The sequence below is a fragment of the Choloepus didactylus genome, chromosome X (genome assembly GCF_015220235.1).
Source record: "Choloepus didactylus isolate mChoDid1 chromosome X, mChoDid1.pri, whole genome shotgun sequence".
Lineage (NCBI taxonomy): Eukaryota > Metazoa > Chordata > Mammalia > Pilosa > Megalonychidae > Choloepus > Choloepus didactylus.
Genome location: NC_051334.1, coordinates 169,767,813 through 169,777,486, shown reverse-complemented (window position 1 = coordinate 169,777,486; position 9,674 = coordinate 169,767,813). Strand labels below are relative to the sequence as shown.

At 41.1% G+C, this 9,674-nt stretch overlaps 1 pseudogene; it reads left to right on the top strand.

Moving 5' to 3' along the window:
• Positions 1-8,961: 8,961 nt before the first annotated feature.
• On the top strand, positions 8,962-9,337 carry LOC119523460 (annotated as a pseudogene).
• Positions 9,338-9,674: the final 337 nt, after the last annotated feature.

The following is a 9,674-nucleotide window of genomic DNA, read 5'->3' as shown; positions in this document are numbered from 1 at the left end:
GTTGGCTGGGAAGAATTCAAATCTGATTATACTAGTTCTTCATGGAGGACGTTTTATGAGGGAATAGAAGCTGTAATTAAGTGTTCTTCCCACTTATGGCAATTTAATTAAAAAGACTAAAGCTACTGATTTTTTAAAAAACCTTTAAAAGGCGTCCATGCTGCTGGTTTCAGGCTGTTGCTGGCAGACCATTTGCTCACAGAGTATAATTTTCCATTTCCTCCAGTATAGTGAAACCTTTTATTAAATAATTTCTTGTTGTGGACAGATTGGTTTATAGTTGAACCGGGCAGGGATATGTAATCCCTGGCTGCTATTTGCTTGCCCTTCAAATCAGATTCTGCCAACACAACACAGATTTATCTCCTTAGTTCTGAAGGGGGTTTGGATTTGGATTTTTTAATTTCCCAGGTTGAAGTGTGCTGAACACATGATTCTGTACCAACCAAGTAGAGTTTGGAAGGACTGACTAACCTCAGTTTGTTTAGGATCATACCTAAGTCAAGCCAGATGAGAACGAAAGTATTACCATCAGACTGCTTGAGTGTCCTTCTGGCATGGCATCCAGCTTCCCCCAGAGTGAGTGATCCAAGAGAGAAGTCAAGGAGGAAGCCACAGTGCCTTTTATGATCCAGTCTCAGAAAGCACACACGATCACTTCTGCCATGTATACTTTGTTAGAAATGACTTGCTAGGTCCAGCCCACACACATGGGGTGGGGAAATAAGCTCCATCTCTTGAAGGGAGGATATCAAGGATTTGTGGACATATTTTAAAGCCACCCCACACTTGCCATGGGGAAAGGAGTTTATAGTGGGAGATGATGAAAAGATTATTAACACAAGTTCTTGAACTTCCAGATGTTCAACCAGTGTTTTGCAAAATGAGTTGTCCAGAGTATTAATAGATGTTGCTCAAAGAAAGGAATCTAGAGTTAATGAGAGACATTGCTTTAAACAAAGTTAAACATGTTTTATTACTGTATGGCTTCTCAGAGCTAAAAGCTATACACTATGCTGTGCTGTGTATATCTCCAAAAGGAGAATTATAATGTGCTGGACTTCCAAGACTTATTTGGTTATGTACTTTTTTTTAAATTTTTTACTGAAGCCAGGTAGAAGAGTTAGCCTTGAAGAAAAGGGATGAGTTCTTGAGACGGAAGAAGTAAAGTAATAGAAATATAAATTTGGAGCAGTGAGAATGATGTAATGACCTGGGGGAGGGTGAATTAGGAAGTTCAGGTGTGTGTTCTGGATATTCTACTGAACATGAGATGCCATGTCATCTGCTCAGAGTGAGGGAGACAGGACTGATACTGAGGCCTTGAGAGGTGGGAAAGATATCTGCAGAAGCAACAAAGGAAATACAGATTAAAAAAAACAGTGGAGCCACAGCAAGGCCAAGCAGAGACCACATAGGATGAGTTTGGAGCAGTCCTAGCCAGTGCATTTTCATGACTTTCTCCACTACAATGACTGGTGGCATGTGAGTAGAGAAAGCAAACAAAGATGGTAACCCTAGGGCTTGAATTGACCTGACAAAGTCCACATAAGTTCAAGAAGAAAATAAATTTTAAAGCTCAAGAAGGAAGCATTGAAAGAGTACACCCAGAGTGAAAATGGGTTAAAGGGCAAGCAAGGTTCAAATCAATCATGAAGAATAAAGAAGGGGGAGAGAACAAATGCCAGCCTGAGGTGGGGGTAGGTGAGAGGGAATTACAGATACGGGGGTCTGATAAAGATATTGGGGTCTAAGGAGGCAAAGTATGGCTTCAAGGTCATGAATATGGGGCTGATCTAATTAATGGTGAGATCCAAATTGAGAATATATGTGGGGATGGCTATAATGGAGGGAAACTGAAGGTCCTGAAAGAAGCAGCTTGCACATTTCCTTCCTTCCTCCCTCCCTCCCTCCCAACAAAGCCTAAACTTTTGTTTCACAACCATTATTTCTGATTCTCTCCCTGCTGCCGGAATTTAAAATCTTCAGAGTCCACAAAAACAGCATCCAGACATCCTGCGTCTAGAGAAAGTGGCCCCAAAGGTGGGAGAGATCTGGACCCAGGCTGTTTGCACATTTCTTTTGTTCCTCAGACATCCATCTTTTATCTTCAGATATCCTTCAAGTGCAGGAACCCCATTTGGAACCCTGTTCTCGTCATCTTTGAGTTCTTGGCTTGGAGCTCTATACCTGGCACATAGTGGGACCATCAGAATTTGTGATGTGAATGGATAAAAGGCTGCATGGATAAACAGGTAGCAACACAGGTATTAAAGTTGTCAGGGGTATTGACAAAACAGTGGTGCAGGCAAACACAGGACCATGTGCAAAGGTGACTGAGGCCCATGTTGTCATGTCTCTTTTAGGGAGCCATGTAGACAAGCTCAGGGTGATTTTCATGTCGCTGTTTTCTGGACGCTGCTGTCTTGACTTAACTGACTGGATTCCCGATCACAGTTCCTATCCCATTTCTACTTACCTTGCTTTTCTCAATTTCTGTTCTCCTTCCTGTGGAAACTTCCATGACTTATGGTGAACCTAAAGCCTTAAGAACTGCTCTTGTCTCTTAGCTGCCCCAAGCTCTTCCATAGGCTGGTAACCCCTCCATCCTGGGAGCACTAGCCAAGCAAAGGAAAATCGAATCCAGGAAAGGTGCATGCTTAATAGTAGGGATTTGAAATAAATGCTGATGAGCAAACCATGAATTGGAGGGTCACAGGCATACCACATATCAAGTCTCAGGTCCCCAATATTACTAGCTGAAAGTGAAACTTCATGCCATTAAGAATCCAAACAGGCATTTCTCAGATTTTAGTGGACCTCAGATTCCAGGTCAGTGGGACTTGGAGGTGCCTAGGATTCTGCATTTTAACAAATACCCCCAGTGATTGTCATGCAGATCTCAGATAATTTGAGAAATGCCACCCTGAGGTTTTTGCCAATGAATTTCAGTATTGCAGAGACCTAGGGACAACAGTCTGGCCGAGAAGGGATGAGGGATTCATCTTAAAGATAAGTGAGTGTAGCAAGCACATTGGTTTTTTTTCTGGGATGGTATGATGTTTTGGAGGGGCCTTGGGGTGATGAGACAGAGGAGGCAGACATGGGACCCAAGCCACCCCTCACAGTGTCTCTGCCCTTGAGCTCACTGCTGCACTGTGACCTACCCCTCTGGTAACAGCTAATGACACCTCTGAGGGAAGCTTTAGGAAGAGGCCTAGAGACCTGCTAATGGGCAGGTGAAGTAAAGCTTTATATTATCCAGGACTTAGCCACACTTCAGAAAAGCAGCTCCTGGCACTTGTGAAGTATGTATAGCATCAGATAAAATGTACTCTATAAATACAAAGTAATATTGAGAGCATCTTATTATGAACACCATGCAAAAATTATCTCAACTGTTATTGACTCAAAATGCTGCAAAAAAGCAGAATTCTTCAGCTCTTTCCCAGGGTATCTACTTTGCTGTTCTCTGGGCTCCAACCACTTGGAGAAGAGCGAGTGCCTCTAGGCATATTCATCAGCTGTTAAGAATCCATACCAGGACTCTGTCCAACACTTAGGTTTCTTTTTCCCAGAAGCTTATAAAGTACCTTGGCTGACCCTTCTCCATTACTTCCTAAAAAGACAAAAATGCTGTCAGCAGCATAGCCATTAGCAGGGACACAATCAATTCTTTGATTTTCTTTAGAGCTGGTTTATAGATGTCGGTGAGAGGCATTAACATCCATGTCACGGGTGAATCTCATTCCCTTTCAATCTCTCTCACCATGAGCAAACCCCTCTAGTTCCCTGCATCTGTGTGCAAAGTCGCAAAGTTTCTGATATCCATAAAGTTTGCCCCAACTCTCCTGAAACCCAAATCTTGAAGACACTAAGGGGCCTTTTTTTGACAGGAGCTGTGTTTCTTTATGCACACAGAGCATTAAGAAAAGAGGGAAGCCTTCCTCTGGGGGGATGGTTTCAAAGTGCAATCAAATCTACCCCTGGTCTTGGACACAAAAGCACAGAAGTAGCCATAGTGATCTGCAATGGCCACCTCATTTATCTAAGAGGCAGGCAGTAATTGATTTGACCTGCTTTATGGGGACAGTCTCCCAGGCATGACTGAGTGCTAATTGCTTCTAATGAGGAGGCATTTTAAACTAGTCATAGTCTTGAGCTTCCTGTCCTCTTTCCTCCAAGCATCACTCCTGCCATGGGGTTATATGTAAAGCTTCCAGGGAGCCTTCACCCATAAGCTCCACTTCCCCAGCTGCTGAGGGTTTTTATTAAGTAAGGGCAAAGTCCATCGCCTTTCAAAAGGGCAATCTGGCTGAATGAGCAGCATCTAAAGATGCTTTGAGGCAGTGCAGCTTTTGAGGAAATGAACTCTAAACATTACAGGATGACTAGAAATTACATTCATAATGACTTTCACTGGTTCAGCCTATTTCCACACGTCTATCTCTCTCACCCAGAGGAAAACTCACCAGCCCCAATCCATGAAAGAATGATTTCTTGATAACAGTTACTTCTGAGGCTCTTAAGTTTTAGATTGGAGAGATCCAAGATGGCGGATTAGGAGAGACAGAGCAAAGTACTTCTCCGTGAAAAACACCAGGTAAAAGAAAGTGCTCCAGAATACCAGTTCCAGGGTTGTACCAGCTGGACAAGGTCTGCTACATCCACAGTGACTATGCACTAGTGAAACCAAGAGTCTGCGTTTAGAAATGAGTGAGTGAGGGTGCTGGGAAAATGGCAGTCACGCTGCAGTGGGGAGAAACCAGGGGTCGGCGTTTGGAGATGATTTAGTTTAAAAACCCCAAAAGTGGCTGCAGATCCGGCAACAACAGCAGCGCAGTCGAGGGCAGTGGGGAGTGCCTTCGACACCCCAGGCACCTGCCTCAATATCTGGCATGAATAATAGCCTTTTGCATACCTGCAACTAATTGTCCTGGAGCTAGAAAGGCAGAAGTCCACAGAAGTGGGATATTACCACGCCCCATACAGCCATCTTTTCAGCGGGCTGGGAACACCCCTGCGCAGCACTGCAGCCGAGAGCTTCCTTTGTGGATTATGCTCTCCTGTGCCATTGCACAGTCTTCCTTCGCTGAGGCCCGCGGAGGGCACAGCTTGGAGGCGGGGTCCATACGGAAGTCCCAAGGGCCCTGCACGAATCCCAGGGACTTGTGGGCTCGCGGCAGAGAGAGGCTGTGGGGAGTCTGAGCTGAGGGGTTGGACTCGTGCAACAGCTTTAAGTCTCTAGAAATGGCTGAGAGATTTGAGACTTAAAGCCACTTTCCCTCCCTAACTGCACAGGGCACAGCCCCAACCCTCAGGGCTGACTGCACCAACTACACACGGAAATTTGGTGCACTGATTGGACCCCCACAAGATTTGGACCCCCACTTGCCACGTAAATGAAGTTGGGGAGAACTGGCTTGAGGGTAATAGGTGGCTCGGGGGCACCATCTGCTGGTAAGTCAGGGAAAGTGCACTCCATCAAGCTATAACTCTCACAAATTATAGATAATTGTTGAAATAAGCCTGCATATCCTAAAAGAACCCTATCAAGATAAGCAAATGCCAAGAGGCCAAAAACAACAGAAAATTTTAAAGCATGTGAAGAAACCAGAAGATGTGGATAACCCAAACCCAAACACCCAAATCAAACAATCTGAGGAGACACAGTACTTGGAACAATTAATCAAAGAAGTAAGCACAAACAACAAGATCATGGCACAGGTTATAAAGGACATGAAGAAGACCCTAGAAGAGTATAAAGAAGAATTTGTAAGAGTAAATAAAAAAGTTGATGATCTTATGGAAATAAACTGTTGATCAAATTAAAAAGATTCTGGATACACACAGTACTAGATTAGAGGAAGCTAAGGAAGAATAAGCGAACTGAAAGAGTGCAGACTTGAAAGTAAAAGTACAGAAGAAAGAATGGAGAAAAAATAAAAAAATTCAAAATGGATCTCAGGGATATGATGGACAACATAAAGCACTCAAATATAAGAATCATTGCTGTTCCAGAAGGGGAAGAGAAGGGTCTAGGAAGAGTATTCAAAGAAATTGTTGGGGAAAACTTCCCATCCCTTCTAAATGACATAAATATGCAAATCATAGACGGCCAACGAACTCCAAACAGAGTAAATCCAAATAAACCTACTCCGAGACATATTCTGATCAGATTGTCAAATGCTGAAGAGAAGGAGCAAGTTCTGAAAGCAGCAAGGGAGAAGCAATTCACCACGTAGAAGGGAAACAACGTAAGACTAAGCAGTGATTACTCAGTGGCCAGCACTGAAGCAAGAAGGCAGTGGTATGACATATTTACAATTCTGAAAGAAAAAAATTGCCAACTAAGAATTCTTTATCCAGCAAAGCTCTCCTTCAAATTTGAGGGAGAGCTTAAATTTTTCACAGAAAAACAAATGCTGAGAAAATTTGCTAACCAGAGACCAGTGCTACTTGAGATACTAATGGGAGCCCTACTGGCAGAGAAACAAAGAAAGGAGAGAGAGGTATGGAGAACAGTTCAGAACTAAAGAGATTTAGTAAGGGTACATTAAAGAAAATAACAAGAGATGGGGAAAAATACATCTGACAAACAAAAACCAAAGGATAGGATGGCTGATTCAAGTAATGCCTTCACAGTAACAACATTGAATGTGAATGGATTAAACTCCCCAATTAAAAGATATAGATTGGCAGAATGGATTTAAAAATACAAACCATCAATATGTTGCTTACAGGAGACTCATCTTAGACCCAGAGACACAGAGAAATTGAAAGTGAAAGGATGGAAAAAAAATATTCCATGCAAGCTACAGCCAAAAGAAAGCAGGGGTAGCAATATTAATCTCAGATGAAATAGACTTTAAATGCAAGGATGTTATAAGAGACAAAGAAGGTCACTATGTACTAATAAAAGGGACAATTCAACAGGAAGAAATAACAATCATAAATCTCTATGCACCCAATCAAGGTGCCCCCAAAATACATGAGACAAACATTGGCAAAACTGAAGGAAGCAATAGATGTTTCCACAATAATTGTGGGAGATTTCAATACATCACTCTCTCCTATACATGGATCAATGACAGAGGACCAATAAGGAAACTGAAAACCTAAACAATCTGATAAATTTGAATTAACAGACATATATAGAACATTACATCCCAAATCACCAGGATACACATTCTTCTCTAGTGCTCATGGAACTTTCTCCAGAATAGATCATATGCTAGGCCATAAAACAAGCCTCAATAAATTTAAAAAGATTGAAATTATTCAAAGAACATTCTCTATTCACAATGGAATACAGTTAGAAGTCAATAACCATCAGAGACTTAGAAAATTCACAAATATCTGGAGATTAAACAACACACTCCTAAACAATCAGTGGGTTAAAGAATTGAAATAGCAAGAGAAACTGCTAAATATATAGAGACGAATGAAAATGAGAACACAGCATACCAAAACTTATGGGATGCAGCAAAGACAGTATTGATGGGGAAATTTATAGCTCTAAATGCATACATTAAAAATGGAAGAAAGAGCTAAAATCAAAGAACTAATGGAACAACTGAAGATGCTAGAAAATGAACAGAAACTAATCCTAAACCAAGTAGAAGAAAAGAAATAACAAGGATTAAAGCAGAAAATAGAATAAATAACACTAAAAGTTGGTTCTTTGAAAAGATCAACAAGATTGACAAGCCCTTAGCTAGACTGATAAAGTAAAAAAGAGAGAAGACCCAAATAAACAAAATAATAAATGAAAGAGGCGACATTACTGTGGATCCCGAAGAAATTTAAAAAAAATTATAAGAGAATACGATGAACAACTATTTGCCAACAAACTAATGTAGAGGAAATGGACAATTTCCCAGAAACCCAAGAACAACCTAGACTGACCAGAGAAGAAATAAAAGGTCTCAACCAGCCAGTCACAAGCAGAGATCCAATCAATCATCAAAAAGCTTCCCAGAAATAAATGCCCAGGGTCAGATGGCTTCACAGGGGAGTTCTACCAAACTTTCCAAAAATAACTGACACCAATCTTACTTAAACTTTTTCAAAACATTGAAGAAAATGGAACACTACCTAACTCATTTTATGAAGCTAACATCACTCTGATACCAAAACCAGGTAGAGATGCTACAAGAAAGGAAAACTACAGGTCAATCTCCCTAATGAATATAGACGCAAAAATTTTCAACAAAATACTTGCAAATCGAATCCAAAGACACATTAAAAAATTCATACACATGACCAAGTGGGGTTCATTCCAGGCATGTAAGGGTTGTTCAACATAAGAAAATCAATCAATATAATATAACACATTAACAAATCAAAAGGGAAATATCAAATGATCATCTCAATAGATGCTAAAAAAGCATTCAACAAAATCCAGCATTCTTTTTTAATAAAAACACTTCAAAAGGTAGGAATTGAAGGAAACTTCCTCAATATGATAAAAGGCATATATAAAAAACCCACAGCCGGTATAGTGCTCAATGGCAAGAGACTGAAAGCCTTCCCTCTAAGATCAGGAACGAAACAAGGATGCCCGCTGTCACAACTGTTATTTAACATTGTGCTAGAAGTGCTAGCCATAGCAATCAGGCAAGACAAAGAAATAAAAGGCATCAAAATAGGAAAGGAAGAAGTAAAACTGTCATTATTTGCAGATGATATGATCTTATATCTGGAAAACCTTGAGAAATCAACAACATAGCTACTTGAGCTAATAAACAAATTTAGCAAAGTAGTGGGATACAAGATTAATGCACATAAGTCAGTAATGTTCCTATACACTAGAAGTGACCTAACTGAAGAGACACTCAAGAAAAAGATACCATTCTCAATAGCTACTAAAAAAATCAAATACCTAGGAATAAACTTAACCAAGGATGTAAAAGACCTATGCATATTATTTCTAACCTATGGACATAGTTTTTATCTATCATGCCTGAACCAGCCAAGTCGGTGCCTGCCCCGAAGATGGGCTCCAAGAAGTCGGTGACCAAGGCACAGAAGAAGCAAGAAGCGCAAGCGCAGCCAGAAGTAGAGCTACTCAGTTTTTGTGTACAGGGTGCTGAAGCAGGTCCACCCCAACACGGGCATCTCATCCATGGCCATGGGCATCATGAATTGTCTCATCAGCAACATCTTTGAGTGCATCACGGGCAAGGCATCATGCCTGGCCCATTACAACAAGTGTTCGACCATCACCTCCAGGGAGATCCAGACAGCTGTGCGCCTGCTGCTGCCCAGGGAATTGGCTAAGTGCATGGTGTCTGAGGGCACTAAGGCCATCACCAAGTACACCAGTTCCAAGTAAACTTGCCAAGTAACCATTGTTACATTTAAACCCCAAAGGCTCTTTTCAGAGCCACATTAAAAAAAAAAAGAGACCTATACATAGGTAACTGTACTAAAGGAAATAGAAGGGGACCTAAAAAGATGGAAAAATATTCCTCGTTCATGGATAGGAAGGCTAAATGTCATTAAGATGTCAATTCTACCCAAACTCATCTACAGATTCAATGCAATTCCTATCAAAATTCCAACAACCTACTTTGTAGCCTTGGAAAAGCTAGTTACCAAATTTATGTGGAAGGGGAAGATGCCTCAAATCACTAAAAACATTCTAAAAAAGAAAACAAAGTGGGAAGACT